An 18,967-nucleotide genomic window follows, 5' to 3' on the forward strand; every position below is an offset into this window, starting at 1 on the left:
TTAGCCTTCCTCAAATCATATAACTGTTCGTATATCCTCTTAGAGAATTTCCTCTCAGTCTTTCCAACATAAAATGAAAGGCATTGATCACAAAGTGCCATGTACACTAGTCCCTCTAAGTTACAATCCCCTTTTTCAGATTCAGTAACTGTCTGGTTTGTATTGTTCAATGTCACTGCCTCCTTGTCAATAATATATCGACAAAAATTATACCTCCCATATTTCTTAGTTCCTTTCTTAGGTATTACCTTACCATGTTCTAAACCTTCCTTGATATTCCTGTGAACCTTATATATGAACTTGAGATTGCCTCCCAAATATTTATAAAGATCTGTATCTGTTTTCAAAATTGCCCAATTCTGGGAAATTATATTGCTTACTCTCTGACTTAATCCATCATGTTTTACAGCCATTGCTTGGTGAAAAATTCTCCATTTTGTTGTAAGTGTTTTGGCCTGTTTCTTTTCATTATTCAGGCTTACCCAAAATACATTTAAATTTCAACCCCCTGTTCTCAATCACTTCATTCTTTATTGAGTTTATCAAGTCTAGTACCCCCTGTCAAGAAACATAGAAGTTTTTATTTCTCTCTCTATAGTTCATCAGATGTCATTTTCACAACTCTAATGAACTGACCTTTTACTAAGTTTTTCTTACAATACAATGGATGACAACTACTGAAGTGAAGATAACTATTTGAAAATGTATCTTTTCTGTACATACTTGATTTTAGGCTACCCTCTTTCCATTCCAATTGGACAGCCAAGTAGTGAATGACTCTCTTGTGAGGACTGTAAGTGAACCTTAGGAACTCTTGTTATATTAGCCAAATAATCAAGAAATTTATCTATCTCAGAGGGATCAGCTTTCCATACAGAAACATGTCGTCAAAAAATCGAATGTAGTGGGACCAAAGTGAAACATGTTCTGAGTTAATCACAAATCTTTTTTCCCAGTAGAACATAACTAGATTCTTAAAAATGGGGGCACAAGCCACTTCATAGCTACTTCACTAACTCACTTGTAGTATTCTCCTTCAAAATAGATAAGGTCAATACTTCAATACTTCCAATACTTGTTCTGTCAAATCCACCAGTAACCTAATTTCATTCCCATCAAACTGGTGCCGTTCTACAAGCAGTTCTTCTAAAAAAACCAACCCTGTTTTGTGGAGAATACATGGGAAAAAGTCCACTGTGTCAACTGTCAGAAAACATGTTTGTTCTCTGAGAACCTCTTCATTCATTTTAGCTAAAAAGTCCCAAGAGTCCTGTAAAATATGTGGGCTCTGACTTAGAAGGGACTTCAATTTCTTATCTAAATACACAGCAAGATGGTAGGTTTTAGAAGCCTAGGCTGCAACAATTAACTTGTATGGAGGATATATTATATCTTTACTTACCTTGGGATTACTAAATGTTGAGGGAACTAATGGATTTCTGTTCAACAAAAATTCATATGTATCCAGAGTAATCACATTCTGGAATAAAGCATCCTCTAAAAACAGATCAATCTTCCTATACACTATATTGATCTCATTTTTAGATGTTACCAAGTACCTACTACTATCAAGGAGCATTTCAAAAATTTTACTCACATAATCCATCTGCAAAGCTAACATCACACCCCCACTCTGATGTTTCTGTCCCTCGATAATTCTTCTAACAATAACCTTTCTCCCCCTGATAAACTGTGGGAAACCATATTCTTTTCCTTGATAGTGTATAAAGATCCTTTTCACAAGCTTTATCAATGACCTGTAATACTTTATGCAGCAGGGGGTTAAATGTACTTTTTTTTCTTTAAGGTTTGACCCATTGAACTATTCATTCTGTCGTTGTATAAGTAAGATAGATTTAATTTCCTCATAAAAAGTTTTAAATCTAAAATAGTTTCAGTTACATTGCTTTTTTATTTGGGAACAAACTTGAAACCTTTCTCAAAAAATTTAAAATAAGAGACATTTATCTCTCTGTCTGTGTAATTAAAAATATGGAAGCCATTGTGTATGAACATTCTTCCATCAAACTTAGCTTCAATAAGAATATTAGAAGAAGATTCCCTGAACATGTTTGGAATAGGCTCTACCTGTAATTCACCCCTCTGGATGTTCAGTCCCCCCTCCTGGAGTAATTCCTGCCTCCCTGAGTTCCAGCCCATACTCGGTTGAAGTTTTGACCCTTCCTCTTAGATTTTTTATTCTTTCTGATCTCCTAGGGCTGGGGTCAGGGTCATTGCCCCCTGGTATATCCCTAAAGGGTGTTCATCCAGTCCTGAGTACTCGCCACTTTGTATTGCATCTAAGTGCTCATTAACTAAGGGTGGACATTGATGGTTCGTACTTTCTTTTACATAGCTGTGTTCCTGTCTTCCCCCAAGGTGTATGCTTTCCCTTCCTTGTATTCCCTACTGTCCCATAACAACTTTTTGTCTTGCTTCTTTATAACTTAAGCAACATGTTTATTGACATATGAATTTTTTTTTCAAAGTTACTTTGAAATTCTACAAACAGTAAGGCTTGGGTAATAATTTGCTCCAAAAATGTATATGTAATATGTATATATTGTATATTTATATTGTATATAATATGTATATAAGAATAACTATGTGTGTGTGTGTATATATATATATATATATATATATATATATATATATATATATATATATATAGTGCATGTAAGATCTGCATACCTGAAACACAGGATGTCCTTAATGAGTTATTTTGCATATATCCCATGAGCCTTTAGGACAAGAGTTTTTAAGGAGTCACACAGCAAAACCCCTAGCCTCATCATTTTTTCTTGTAGTGTTTACAGATCGGTTTATCTATGTGACTTGTTTTAGTTTATTAGCAGGGATTTTTACAGACACCCATATGTCAATGTACATCAGCTGAGTTAATGCAAGCTTGCAATCTTATTATTCAGTGTAACAAGTGCACTCATCTAACTTATGAAAAGATTGTACATTAAAGGAGAATCTCATTTGAAGAAGAACCAATAGTCACTGTGTCATTTTTTTTTTGATTGTACAAATGAATATTTTGCAGCATTTTAAAAAATAAAAATTTCTTAAGATCTATGTTAAGTTTTGAGCTTGACCTGCTGGTTTGATTAGCTTAAAGCTATTCAGACGCATGTCTAAATTAAACTTAAAATACCTACTTGTCAATAAATTATTGAGGAATGTTTATCACAGCATCTCATCTTTTGAGATTAATCCTCAGCTGTGGATAATATGGTTGTACTTGAATAATAAGACTTACTTCCACTTTTAAAATATTTCCATACAGAAATTCTGTATAGTCTTGAATACTCACAAACAGATTATCAAAATTTCACATAAATTACTGAGACACTTGATAAAAACTGAGATATTCTTTAATTTATTTTCTATCAATGTTCATTAAACCTTAGTAGAATTTCAGATTGAAGTAATTGATCTACAACATGGTTATGCTCTGAAAGGCAAGTTTTTCATTGTTTAAACTACAGCTTTTATCAATATAAACAGAAGCAGCTAATTTTAAAAGTTTAAGGAAACGTCAACAGAATTTGTTCTTATTTTTGTTTGAAGGGCTACATTTAAGCATTTGGTCCTTAATAGTTGTATTCCTTAATATCTAATGCTTTTGGTCTTCTACCTGTTTGTAGAATGGTATTCAAATTCATGACAATCATAAAAAATAGGCATTGAAAGTGAGTAGGTGCTGTACGTGGCTTACGTAGGACATAAGGGAGATAGTAGGGGATTGGCATAAAATATAAAGTGTTTACCTTACAGACACAAGGCACAGGGTTTGATTCTCATATGGGGTAATTGTTTAGGTTTAAAATGGCCCACAAGTGCAGTTAGCCTAGTACTAACCCATGAACACATCGTTTAGGCTTTGTACCCCTTTAATAAAAGTTGTTGTGGGTGCTCCAGTTGTTGATTGTGTCTGAAAAGATACTGTCAAAAGGGACATTATACTCAATGACTGGTCTAATGAGGGATGAGTAAAGGAGGACAATTGTTTGTGAGATGTGCAACATAGAAGGTCTTTCTGATGACAATGGACATATGTTGGTCAAAAGTTAAGTCACTATCCACATCATAACTTCCCAAATCCCAAATAACAGCACCAGCTGTTAGGAGCATATTGGAAATGCGGTAATTCCCCAGAGTAGATGACTTCACAAAGGATACAATAATGCATTTTTGGCATTTAGTAAGAATCCATGATTTTGGCCCAAGTTATTTATTGAGGACAAAATGTTCTGCAGAATGGCTAAGCCATTTGGGGATGTGATGACTACTCCTAGCTTGCAGACATCTGCAAACTTATTGACTTTTACTTCAGAGAAGTATATACCTAACAGGAGTGAACCCAACACAAAACCCTGGGTGACTCCAATAGTGACTAGTTTCTTTGTGGAGGTAACATCCCCTGGTTTGACTTCCTGCATCCTATTTGTGAGCCAGTTGGTAATCCAATAGGTGACAGAGGGGTTTATTCCAAGGTTATTTTGCTTTTCTACTATGCCTGTGTGGGAGAGTGCATCAAAAAATTAGGCCCGGTCAAGGTATGTGGTGTGTACCATTATACCTTCATCTATTGCTTTGGTGACTTTAAAAAAAAAAAAAGTCCACCAGGCTGAGTAAACATGACCTGCTGCTGATGACTTCAAACTGATGTGGATCCAGTCTTCTGAGGTTCCCTATGTCATTATTTATTATTTTAGTGATAAATCTTTCCTCAGCTTTGCATATGAGACTGGTCAGACTGATTGATCTGTAACTGCATGGCTATGTTGAAGGTCCCCTCTCATGCAGGGGAATGATTTTTACTGCCCACCATTTGCTTCATACAAAACCTGTATGGAGGCTAAAGTTGAACAGTTCTCTCTGCTGGGGGTGGCTATATTGTATATACGAGCTTCTTCAGAACCTGCATTCTGAAAAAGCTCGTATATACGAGTGAAAGCGCTTAACATTTGCAACATTTGTGTGAATAAAGACATAAAAATTATTTCAGTGAGTGGCGATCCTTTGTGGTACTGCTTTTATGACCACGATTTGGAATATTATTACACAGTACATCGAAGTGGTTATCAGCTGTTTGGTTCCTGTTTTTTTAAGAGTGTCAGCTAGCGTTCAGCTTGCAGTTTTGATTTCAAGTGGTTATCTACGCTGGTTTCAGTAGTTGACTGACTCATTTCAGATTACATCATTTCTCCCTGGTCCCCAGGCTAACAGAAACTATACATTTACATTGCTTTGATCTTGCACCTGGTCAGGAAACCACAGTAATTAAAGACATTATACATGCAAATTCTAGCAATTAACTCTAGTCTCCAAACAATAGCAAGGATTCCTTTATCCAAACATCTCAGCTCTGAGGTTGAGATCAAACAATTATATAATGTTTGACCTATCAGCTTTTCTACAGCAGAGCGCACTGCTGTTACACTTTTTTGCAGTTCCACATTTAACACCATTTTCTTCCATTTAAGAGAACAAGCCTGTGGCTTACATTAATATTTACAAATGACAGAATTAGCTACAAAATCCTATATAGGTAAGCTGTCAATCTTCACATATATTCACATAACCCCCCCCCCCCCCCGGAGAACTGAAACTAGTTTTTCAAGTGACCCTTGGGAAGCATTGCTTGAGAGGGTTAGGTCTCTCTGAGTATACCTTACCCCATTCCCTATCTTGAGACCCCATCTGCATTGGCATTGCTAATCCCACTGTGGTGCTGCACTGACCTATCATATGCTTGCAACCATAGTCTTCATCTTAGCAACTTGGCATTTTGCTGGCTGTTTAACCATGTTAGCGGATTATGATCTGTCACTACAGTGAATTTGCTTCCATACAGATAAGGCTGAAGTTTCTGTAGTGCCCACGCTATGGTTAGAGATTCCTGTTCTACAGCTGCATAGCATTCCTCCCTGGGTTGGAGCCTACAACTGAAATAAACCACTGGGTGCTCTTCTCCATCTGAAGAAAGCTGGCTAAGTACAGCCCCCACCCCATGATCAGAAGCATCCACCTGCACAACAAATTATTTGCTGTAATCTGGACTGGCTAACAGAAGAGATCCTCCCAAAGCTTCTTTAAGCTTCTGGAATGCCTGCTCATATGCTGGGATCCACACTACCTTATCTGGCCTGTTTTTCCTTGTCAGGTCTGTGAGGGGATCAGCGGTGGTACTATAACTGTGGACAAACTTTCTGTAGTACCCTGCTGTCCCTAAGAATGCCTTCACCTGCTTTTTGGTAACAGGTGCAGGCAATGCCTAAATGGCTTCTACTATGGCAGGTTCTGGGCTGATCTTACCACTTCCCACTCTATGTCCCAGGTAGGAGACCTATGCCATAACCACCTGACATTTGCTGGGCTTAATGGTCAACCCTACCCTCTGTAGTCTGCCCAGCACCTCCCTGACATGCTGAAGGTGCTCTTGCCAGGAATGGCTGTAGATGGCAATATCATCTAGGTAAGCAAGGGCAAACCCTCCTGCTCCTGCTAGGATATGATCTACCAGCCTCTGGAAAGTTGTTGGGGCATTTTTCATCCCAAAGGTCATCTTTGTGAACTCATACAAGCCAAAAGAAGTCACAAAGTTTGACCTATTTCTAGCACTGGGTGTCAAGGGCACCTGCCAGTAACCCTTGGTAAGATCAAGGGTGGTAAGGTACATAGCCCCACCCAGCTGCTCTAGGGCCTCACATGTCCTAGGCATGGGTAAGCATCTGACTTTGTGTGACGATTTAAATTTCTGTAGTCCAAACAGAACCTGATGCTGCCATCCTTCTTTGGCCCAGAGACTGTTGGACTCTTAAATTATCCCTAGTTCCAACATCTCCTGTATCTCCCACCTCAGAGTCTTTTTGACTCTCTCTGGCACCCTATAAGGGGCCTGCATAATAGGCATGTGGGGTCCTGTATCTACCTGGTGCTGCACATGTCCAAAAACTCCTGTAACACTGTACCTACCTCCAACATAAAAAACTCTTAACTAAACTTAAACCCACCAAATTAGCAGCAGACAACCTCCCAAGTGAATACCTACAAATCGCAGCTGATGCTCTGGCCTACCCAGTATCCATTTTGATTAACTGATCTCTGTCAGAAAGTTACGTTCCCACACTGTGGAAAGTATCACATATAATTCCCCTCCACAAAGGTGGACCCTCTGCAGAACTAACCAATTACCGCCCCATAGCTATTCTCTCTCCACTCTCCAAAATACTAGAGAGATGCATACACTCTCAGGTCTCAGACTACCTCCTTACTAACAACCTCCTTTCCAGTACTCAGCATGGTTTCCAACCAAGCCATAGCACCACCACTGCCTTACTCTCCTTTACTAACACTATCCTTCAGCATAAAAACAATGGCTATCTCTCCTCTGCTACTTTCCTAGACCTATCTAAAGCATTTGACATGGTCCCACACAAACAACTCATCTCTGTCCTCAATAACCTATCCTTCTCACAATCAGTCACCGACTGGTTTCAGAGTTACCTGTCTGACCGCCAACAATCCGTTGTATGGCAGAATGACATATCTCCCCAACTACCTGTCTCCGTAGGGGTTCCCCAAGGATCCATCCTTGGAACCCTACTCTTCTCTGTTTACACCAATAATCTAACCTCTGCCACCAAACATGGTACACTCATACAATACGCAGATGACTCGTCCATCATCTGCTCAGCCCAGTCCCTACCCAAACTGCAAAAAGTCACACAGGAAGCCTTTTCCTCTGTTGAAACATGGTTATCCGATGCCCAATTAATACTCAACCCAAACAAAACTAAACTACTCATCTTCCAACCCACCAAACATACTAAAAACAACTCTCACTTTAACATCACAACAAAAGATAACACCACTATATATCCAACTGAACACACCAAATTGCTAGGAGTGGAAATAGACAATAAACTAAAATTTGACATTCACATATCCATGACCATAAAAAAAGTCCACAGAAAACTAGGAGCGTTATACAGAAATAAGCAATTTCTCACCAAAGCAGCAAAGATTTCAATAGCAAATTCCCACCTTATCTCCACCCTACTTTATGCCTCTCCAATATATACCAACCTAAGGCAATGTGATCTAAACAAGCTAGAGACCTGCTACAACAAAATCGCCAAATTCGCCACAGGGGCATCCTACCGTAGTCACCACTGTCTCTCACTTGCTGAACTGGGCTGGCTTGAACTCCCTCACCTCCTTCAGTGGTATCATCTCCCACTCGCCCACAAACTAGTAAACCATCCACTAAATGTCCCATCCCTCCAGCATCTACTCCAACCCTATCGCACCACCAGACCACTAAGATCCAGCAACAAAAATCACTTGCAGATCACTAAAGCCCATAACTCTGCTGGTGAAGCACTATTCTCTTGCACCATAGCCAAATTATGGAACTCACTCCCACCCACAATTCCCTCCGTACCATCAGGCACCTACTTCAAAACTTTACTAAAAGCGCACCTAAAAACATGCTGGCTATGCCCTTGCAACTCCCACTCTAATATCATCCACCCCATCCAACCACTACCTTTCTTTCCACTCCACTAACTACCTTGATTATAGCAAGCTCAGATGCTCATAAGCCTAGTACTTATTATACAGTAGGAACTTCTCATTGTAACATTTGTTAATGTCTGTTATGTACTTCACAGATAAAGATTCTAGTTGTCTACTGATGTACTATGTTCTTCACCTGTAAATATGTTGTAAGTAATTGCTATGTTAAATTGTTAATCGCTATGTAATCCAATGTAACTACTGTCTGTTTATTTTACTGTGGAGCTTTTCTCCCCGGGCCTCCACTGAAAATGGACTTACGTCCAGTCAGACACTCCCGGTCAACAAATTTAAATAAATAAATAAAAATAAATAAATAAAATAAATAAATAAATACTGCTCAGATTTCTCAAACCTAGGTAGGAGATAGCTGCTGGGACATTGCTACCCCTTCCACTGAAGTGTCAGTCCAAGCCTCACTGAGGGGATCAGTCAACAGATCTCCCTCAGACTCCTCCTGCAGTCCACTGCAAATGCTCAGCACAAGGGCCTCCCTATCATGGTAAGGTTTCATCATGTTAACATGGTACAATTTGTGCCCCTGTCTCTGGCCTAGCAGTTCTACTATGTAGTTAACATCACTTACCTTTCCTACCACCTTGCAGGGTCCCTCCTAAGTTGCTTGCAGCTTGTTGTGTCTGACAGAAATGAGAACCATTACCTGCTGCCCTACAGCATACTCTCTAGCATTCATGTCATACAATACCTTTTTCTGTTGTTGGGCTTCTGCCAGGTTCTCCTGGGCCAAGCCCATGAGTTCCCTGAGCCTTGTCCTGAGGTTTAGGACATAGGACACAACAGACTCCTTGTGAGATTCACACTTACCTTCCCACTCATCACGAATTAAATCTAGAGGTCCCCTCACCATATGCCCATACAGCAACTCAAAGGGTGAAAAATCTGTGGCTTCCTGGGGAATCTCTCTGTAAGCAAATAACATATGGGGCAAGTATTTGTCCCACTCCTCTTAAACTAGTCTGCAGATGCCCATAGCATGGACTTGATTGTAGTGTTTAACCTCTCAACCAGACCATTAGTCTAGGGATGGTAGGGGGTGGTCTTCAGGTGCTTCACACCACAGTATTTCCACAGACAAGCCAGCAGGTCTGACATTAAATTGGCACCTCTGTCAGTCAGTATTTATTTGGGGAAACCTACCCTGCTAAAAATTTCTAACAAAGCAGTTGCCACCTTTTCTGCCTCAATGGAGGACAAAGCCACTGCTGCAGGGGATCTTGTGGCACAATCTACTACCACTAGGATATACTTTTCCCTGTGGAACTTGGAGTACTCAGATGCCCCACAATATCCATAGCTACCCTCTGAAATGGCTCTTCACTCACAGACAAAGGCATTAAAGGAGCTCTCACCTTGTCTCCTGCCTTGCCTACCTTTTGGCACTGCTCACAGGTCCTGCAGTACCCTGTTACATCTCTGGAAATTCCAGGCCAATAGAAGTTCTACATAATACATCTCTTTGTACATTTTATGCCCATATGACCTGCAAAGGGAATATCATGGCCTATGGCTAGAAGTGCCAGATGGTAAGCTCTAGGCACTACCAACTGCTGTACCCTCTCATCTTCTAGCCCTCCCTCAAGGGTCCACTCTCTATACAGTAACCCTTTGTCCCAGTATACAGATTCCCCCTTCCCTTGAGAATCAGGTGCCTCACTAGCTACATGCCTCAGGCCTTGCAATATAGGGTCTGAGAGCTGATCCTCTAGCAACTATCTTTGCAACCCTTCCCAGCTCCCCTTCCACAGGAAGTCTGGCATCCTCTGACAGTGTTGCCTCACTGCCCACCTGGGTACCACTACTCACCTCTACCTTTGCAGTCACTCGGTCCAAGGGAACATCAGTACCCACAAGCAGTTATGGTTCACTTTCAGTCTCACTGCTACAATGTAGCTTCCTCCCTGAAGTAACCACCTCACCAGTCCTGGCTGCAACTATGTGGTGTGTCTGGGTCTCCCCCAGCCTACTAGACTCACATGCTATTCTCCAAGCTTGCCTGTGGGTAAGCACAAGCAATTGGTCCTGCACTTTCAAAATCATTCCTTATCAAAACATCTGCAGGGATATCCTGAAATACACCTACTTGCTGGCTTCCTTTTCCACCCTCCCAGTCAAGGTGAACCCTAGCAAAAGGTATTTAGAATGAGATCCTCCTAATGCTCTGACTGGAGTAGACTGCCCAGGCAAGTAGTGCTCCTCTGTAACCATTGCAGGCTTTACAATGGTTATGTCAGAGGCTGTGTCTCTTTTAGCAATGGCCTCTTTGCCATTCACTATGATAGGATATAACCTTTTGTAGTAGTTTGGTACACTTGTTGTCCCAAGACAACCTACTACTGGCATTTTGTCTTTTCCACTTACTGGCTCTCTCACCTTTTGTTCTCCACCTTGCCTTTGTGGACATCTGTATGCCATATGGCCCCACTGGTTGCATTCAAAACATTTAACCCTAGGTCCTGGACGTGCACCTGAGCTAGTGGCTTCCCCTGCTACTGGCAGATTCTGTTGAGGCCATCTGGGCTGTCCACCATGGTTTCCTTTAGATACATGAGCAGTACTTGGGGTCCCTTTCCTGTGCAGGGATGCCCTGCTTGCTAGGTATAGGTCTCCCTTCTTCTCCAACTCATTTGAAGTAGCACATGGACTATCAGCTAACCAGATCCCCATTTCCTCAAGCAAAGTGTTAAGGGCTTGTTCCCTCACAAAAAGGTCTGCCAGCCCTTCAAAAGGGGGTGACCTGACATCCACTCACCCACCTATGAAAATAAGTGCTCAGTAAAGCAACATATTCACACACACTTTCATCTGTCTTGCATCTATGCCCATGAAATGTTTTCCTATAAGTTTCAGGTGTTAGTTTAAAAAATTCTAACAAGCAATTCTTAACAGCAGTATAATTAAAATAGTCAATGTCAGACATTTTGGACAAAACAGTTACAGCTTTACCATGGAATAAGGGGGTCAGGAACCATACCCAGAGCCTTTAGTCAGCATCATACTGTTTATATACCCTCTCAAACATATCAATGAAACTATCAAAATTATACCCATCTGTAAACTGCTAAAGAAATGTACTGACCTTTTGTGCTTCTGGGGTCCAGTTACTTCCTTTCCTATTACCTCCATGACTCTGATGAAGAGTCAGCATCTCCTTTTCATGCTGCCTCTGCCTTTCTTTCTCCTCAGCTTCCAGGCATAGCAGTTTCTCATTCTCCTCAGCCTGTAGACATCTCAGTCTCTCTGCTGCCTCTGTTTCCAAACACCTGGCCTCCAACGCAAGTCTTTTTAGCTCCAGATGGATTTTTAAGTCCTCTGCAGAAAGGTTGAGCTGTCCATTCTCTGAGTTTTGTACATCTCCATGGCCAGTCTGATTGCCTTCCTGATTGTTGTTTTCTGATGCAGCTGTGACCAAAGCTGCAATCATTACTGCCTTAGTCAGGTTTCCATGCACCAGTCCCCCATGGCAGGCACATCTCAGCCAGCTGTCAGCTTTCCATACTCCTCTAACGACATGTTTGCCTGCTCTCCCTGACTAACTAAGCTAACAAAAGAAATAAAACAATTGTGATCTGAACTCTGAGTATTCACTGCATGGCTGATTTAGAGTATAAACACTTTCAGAGATCACTATACACAAGCTACAGGAATTCACACTGCCCACACAACTACAAGCCAATTAGTTTTTGTCAACCAATTAATATGTGGTGTGGATATCCCACCAATGCCAAACAATTAATATGTAACACCCGTGCACTTGCCCAGCAATCAAGGAGCCTCAATCCTCACCACTAACAGCAGTGAGGGGCATCCACATTGAGAAGGATAACAAATACACACGCAGTAAAGTACAATTTCCCATAAGTGCACATAGAGATCACAGTCAGTCTGGGGCTGGTATCTACCTTTCTCTCCAGATCCCCAATAAGACTTCTCACTGGCACAGCTATAGGGTCCAGATCTCAGCCTAGTGGTCAAGCTAAAACCTCCAGCAGCCTCTCTGTCCAACCAGTGCTTCATGTCCCTGCCCAAGTAGCTGACACACACACACTTTGGGATATGAGTTATATACAAACACACAGACACTCCCAGGGAAGGCTAGGACAGGTTCTCCAGCTATGCCCACTTCTCTGCAGGCTATAAGGTAGAAATCACTGCCATCAACCACTAATATCAGCTACTAATAAGGCCCTTACTAAATGGTCTCCAATTATTACTGTGCAGTTGTTATCCAAATTGTAATTGTGGCTGAACAGCAAATCTTATTGGAGTGACTTTTTACAGTATCACTATATACTTGCAATGTAAATGGTCTCTACATAAAACAGCCAAAGTTGAAAGGTTAAAAATATTTAATACTAAATTTAATAATAAATAATAACAACACAAGACAATACTTCTCACTGCACAAAAAAAACCTTTGTTAGAATCTTCCTGTGTTCTGCTTAACTGTAACAAAAAAATTACGCTTGTTTCCTGCCTTTCCTGTAACTAGTCTAGTCCAGATACAGATTTTCCATATCCAGGACTGTTTGTAAGCTCCTGAGGTCCCCAAGCCTTTCTGCGTTGGAGGGAAGCCTTCTAGCTTGTCAATGGGAGTGGTAAGCACTAAGTAGCCTATCTATCACATAAGAAGTAGTTATGGCCCAGAAATTGTAGTTATTAGCTGTTTAAGCCATTTTTCCATCTCTCTCTCAGCTTTCTGATTTAAAACGTTCCAAGCACAATAAGACTGGTTGCTGCTTCCAAAAACGAAAATAAATTCTAATAAGCAAGTAGCGTTTATTTTGACATAACACAGCAAAAACTCCTTAAAATGAGCGCTTTCGTTTGGCTATGCCAAACTTTTTCAAATACAAATAATCTCCCACAATACATATGAATATATACATTTCATTCAATGACATTAAAATTAAAAACTATATTTAGACAGACTGTTTTGATTTCCATCACTATTAACTATAGTTATAAGTCATATATCTTGTGGGTTTATAAAATTTAATATCTTAGATATTTTATATGGATATTCATAGTTTTAAATGTTTAAGATGTATATTAATGTATGGACTTTTTATATGTATTAATTATTATATTTATATATGTATTCACTATTTATTTACACATATATTAGGTATATATATATATATTTACATTTTGTATTGGTATATATTATTATATTTACTTTTTATATATTTACATTACATTACATTATTTTATTATATCTCAACTGAAATGGTCAACTAGCTATATTAGAGTAGAACAACTATGTATTATAAGATTTTATAATATCATAATTTTAGTATATCCGTAGGTCATTTGACATGAGAATATAGTGTTCTAGTTTCTGTGGTTCAATAATGTATTCTGCTCAAATTCCATTTTAAACTGTTTTACATGCTTTGTCTTGGTTTACGATCCATGCCTGTCCTGAATTTAGTTTGATTTCATGTAGTCAAATTTATTTTGATCAGTATAGAAACGGTTAATCAGTTCGTTTTTCTAATTGTTTAAATGATGTCATTGAATGAAATGTATATATTCATATGTATTGTGGGAGATTATTTGTATTTGAAAAAGTTTGGCATAGCCAAACGAAAGTGCTCATTTTAAGGAGTTTTTGCTGTGTTATGTCAAAATAAACGCTACTTGCTTATTAGAATTTATTTTCGTTTTTGGAAGCAGCAACCAGTCTTATCGTGCTTGGGACATTTTAGTTGGTTTCATTTTGAGTTTTTCTGATTTAAAAGCCTGCATTTGCACATGTTTTCCCCCTTTCCTGTAACTAGTCTAGTCCAGATACAGATTTTCTGTATCCAGGACTGTTTGTAAGCTCTGGAGGCCCCCAAGTCATTCTGTGTTGGTGGGAAGCCTGCTAGCTTATCAGTGGGAGTGGTAAGCACTAAGTAACCTATCTACCACATAAGGAGTGGTTTCATTTTCATGTAACTAGTCTAGTTCAGATACAAATTCTTAGTTTTAGCACTTGAATTTGCTTATGCATGCTCAGCACTTGTTCAGAACTTGTTATAAGAACTAAATAAACTACAAATTATGACAGCACTCCACATTCTTCATTAACTAGAGAAAAACAGTTTTTGTACTTACTTTCCTCACTTGCTTAAAGAAAAACAGCTCTTGTACTTACTTTCCTCACTTATCTAGAGGAAAATAGTTTTTTATTCAGGTATGACCAAGGGTCAGCTCCCAGTGTTCTCTCCTGTCTATCTGATAAATCTGGGCATCTTGGGGCAATGTAGCAATTGCCTCATGTACACAGACAAACCTCTCCTCCTACCACCCAACACTACAACCTGTGAGAGATGCACTTATCTAGCCAAACTGGAGGTAAAGCTCTCTCCAACCAAGACTGAACTTGACAGTCAAGAGGAGAAGGTAAACACTTGCACCACACCACACTCATCACATAGTCCCACTAAACCTACACCACCAAAATCCACACATAGAAACACAAAAACATTTACCAAGGCTCTCAATAATAATCTGCTCAAGCAACAGAGACCTCCAAAGCAGAAACACAAGCAACCTCCACCCCCCAACACAACCCAAATGACACATAGCCAACAGACTCAGTTTGCAACTCAACCACAGCTTATAAGGCAAAACAATGTACCCAATACACTAGTCATAGGTGACTTTATAGTCAGGAACACTGATGTCCCACTCACCAGGCTAAACAAGGAGAAGGTTACTGTCAGCTGCCTGTCAGGTGCCAGGATCCGCCACATAACCCATGCATTCAGGTCACTCCACAACAAGTACAAATATGACTCTGTTATTGTCCATGTTGGTGTGAATGACCTGAGACTTACCTCCCTGGACACATGAAAAGAGACATGGAAGAGCCCTCCGATCATGTAGCCCAAGCAGGCATGACCCTAGCCCTGAGTAGCATCCTGCCATCTCCCAGAATGTTAATGCAGTACAAGGACAAAATGACTGACTTCAACAATTGGCTAAGCTTCTGGTGTCATTCTAGGGGTATCCAGTATCTGTCTACCTGGGACGACATGGTCGACAGACCACAATGTTTTGTCAGAGAAGGCCTGTACCTGTCACCCCTGGGATTCTGGATACTGGCTAAGGGTCTTACCGCCTCTATAGTGCCTTTTTAGGCAAGGTTCAAATGACAAATTCACCACCATAACAGGAACAGACAAGCAAAAACTGAGGGTAATGCTACTCAATGCTAGAAGTCTAAATCTCAAAATGCACTCCCTCGAGGCACTCCTTAAAATGGAGAACATTGATATCTGTGCAGTGACTGAGACCTGCTTCAAGGCTCCAGAGAGCACCCTTGCTTTACCAGGCTATAACTCATATCACACTTTTTGGCCATCTAACTTTGACTGGAACACTAAATGCGGAGGTGTGTCCGTATTCATTAAGGATATCCACACCTCCAGGCTAAGTTGCTCAGCTCAGCATAATGCATCCGAGGTTATCCAAGTGCAACTAACTCTAGGCAAAACTACAATCCAAATTGTAGCTTGCTACAGATCCCCCACCATGCCCCAGGATTCCCACTCCTCTTTTCTTGATATACAGTAAAATCTTAGGGTTCAACCAAACACTCTAATAATGGACGATTTCAACTACCCCACCATTAACTGGGAAAACTACTCATGTACCAATTCCTTCACTCAATGCTTTCTGGAATTGATAAATTCCAATGCCCTGGATCAATGTATCCACACCCCCACCAGGGGCAGCAATATCCTAAGACTAGTCATTACCAACATGAGTGACCGGTGTTCCACACCTGAAGTCAACTCCTCATTGGTCAGATCCAATCATAACCTAATCACCCTAGATATCCACATCCCGCCCCCACCCCCCATTAAGGAAACCATGGTAAAAAATTTCTCCAAAGCCAACTTCATCCTTCTTAAGACAGAAGTGGTGAACTCCATGACATCCATGCAGATGGACAATACAGTTATGACTGCTGAATCCTACACAAATGCACTCTATAAGCACTTACACAAGTGAATGGATCATGCTATACCAAACAGAACCAAGATGCTACCCTCCAAAAAGAAGAAGGCAATCTGGTGGTCCCCCTGCCATAAACAAACTCTACAACAGAAGGAAGAAACTATTGTAAAAGAGAGTAACATCCCATGAGTGGAGGAGCTCCCTGGTCAGCCTCAGTAAGAAGCTGAGATCCCTTATAAGATCCTCCAAAGCTAGCTACAAAAACAAAATCACCACTGATTCTAGGGACAACCACAAAGCATTCTATAGCTATGTCAAGAGTCTCAATGGCAACACCCAGATCTGCTCTGAGTTACAGCACAATGGCATGAAAATTACAGAACCAACTGATATTGCCAACAACCTGGCAGATAGGTCCACTGCTAACTTTACTCCCCTCTCACTCCCTAAAGGGCCCATGTCTATACAGGAAGAATGCAGAGTCCCTGTAATCACAACTACGCAGGTAAAAGCTGCACTCTCTAAAGCCAAAAACACAGCAATTCATGGGAACAGACAACATCCCAGGCTGCAGTTTACACAAACTTCAGAACAAACTGGCTCCCCACCTAAGCACCATGTTCTATCATAGCCTCATGTCAGGCTTTGTGCCCACTGAATGGTGCACAGCAACAGTTATCCCACTCCACAAAGGCGGAGCCACCACTGATCTCGGGGGACTACCGCCATATCAGCCTGATGAGCCTGGTCTGTAAGGCCATGGAGCATATCATCATGGAACTCATAAACAAAGACATTGGTAAACTCCAAAGTCTGGACCCCACCCAGTTCGGGTTAGAGAAAGGCAGATTATACCTCCTGAACCTGATCAACTTCTTTGAGGCAGTCACCAAAGCCGTAGACGAAGGTAAGGTGGTTCACACAGCCTATCTTGACCTCGCCAAGGTTTTGACTCCATCCCCCATTCTGGAATTATAGCTAAACTCACTAAACTAGGGATAAATCCCTATGTCACAAGATGGGTTGCCAACTGGCTAACTGACACAACACACACTGTAAAAGTTGCAGACTCCAAATCTGACTTCAAACAAGTGACAAGTGGAGTACCACAGGGTTCAGTTCTGGGACCTCTCCTGTTTGGTAACTACTTCTCTGAAGTACAGACTAACACAGAAGGCTTTTGGCTAATGAAGTTTGCAGATGACTGCAAACTAGGAGCCATAGCTGTGTCCCCAAATGATGTGGACATCCTAGAGTAGGGCCTCACTGAGACAGATACCTGGTGTCTGAGCCATGGCCTCAAGCTCAATGCCAAAAAGTGTATTGTCTTCCCCTTTGGTAAAAATTCTGTACCCATGAACTACCACACAGGCGGCAGTCTACTTAATGCCGAATGTGTGATAAGAAACCTTGGGACCCAGGTGAACAGTAGTCTCTTGTTTGATAATCACATAACCACAGTAGTCAGGAAATCCTTCTACTTGGCACACCTCATCACAAAAGGGTTCTCATCCAAGAAAAAAGAGGTCATTGTTCCCCTCTACTCGACACTCATTAGAACCATTATAGAGTACAATGCTCCTTTTGGAATGTACCTCACAAGACTTCTGCAGCAGCTGGAAAGGCCACAGAGATACTTCACAAAGTGGATTAATGGCCTCAAACAGATGCCCTACACTGACCGTCTCAAAAAACTCCAATTTTATTTCATAGTATATCACCTACTCTGAGATGATTTCTGCCTAACATATAAAGCTATGTCAAACCCAGAGCTGTTGGACATGTTACACCTAAAGAAATCCCAATCTCTCTGAGCTACACACTATAGGGACCTAAACCTTGTCACCACAATAAACAGGACATGCTGGAGGGACAGATTCCTGTCCCAGAGACTTCCCATACTCTGGAACAAGTTACCCATCTATGTCAAGCAAAGTTCCTCATTAGCACTCTTCAAGAAAAATCTTGATGAGTGGATGGGAAATAGGAAAACACCCTGGGGATCACTTCTGTGGCTCTGCTCGACAGGGGCACAGGAAAATAACTTTCTTGGGTGGCGTATGCCAGGGAACCTTGTTGGCTAGGCTTACTTAGGCCCTTGGGCCGATAGCCTAGTATCTACCTTTGAACCTATGAACCTAGGAACAGTGCTAGTCAAGAGTTCAGAGATCACAGGAAAATGCTTAAAATAATACAGTAGAATAGTTCTGACAGCAATACAGAAAAAAACAACTAGTCTAGTCTTCCCATTTCCTAGCTATATCTAAGAGAAAACACAGTTGTAAAATAAACTTACATATAGAGCTTAGGCAGAGTGCTGGTGATGTTGGATTTTTTTCAAGACAAATGCCAAATCCTCTGAGTCTCTCTGTCCTTAAATTGATGACACAGTACCACTGACTCT

At 40.8% G+C, this 18,967-nt stretch overlaps 1 protein-coding gene across 1 annotated transcript in view; it reads left to right on the top strand.

Moving 5' to 3' along the window:
* Positions 1–18,967, top strand: part of ADCY2 (adenylate cyclase 2) — a 4,311,002-nt gene that overhangs the window by 2,078,246 nt on the left and 2,213,789 nt on the right. The gene's annotated exons all lie outside the window — the stretch shown is intronic.

This window comes from Protopterus annectens, chromosome 3.part0 (assembly GCF_019279795.1).
Source record: "Protopterus annectens isolate FY-2018-M chromosome 3.part0, PAN1.0, whole genome shotgun sequence".
NCBI lineage: Eukaryota > Metazoa > Chordata > Ceratodontiformes > Protopteridae > Protopterus > Protopterus annectens.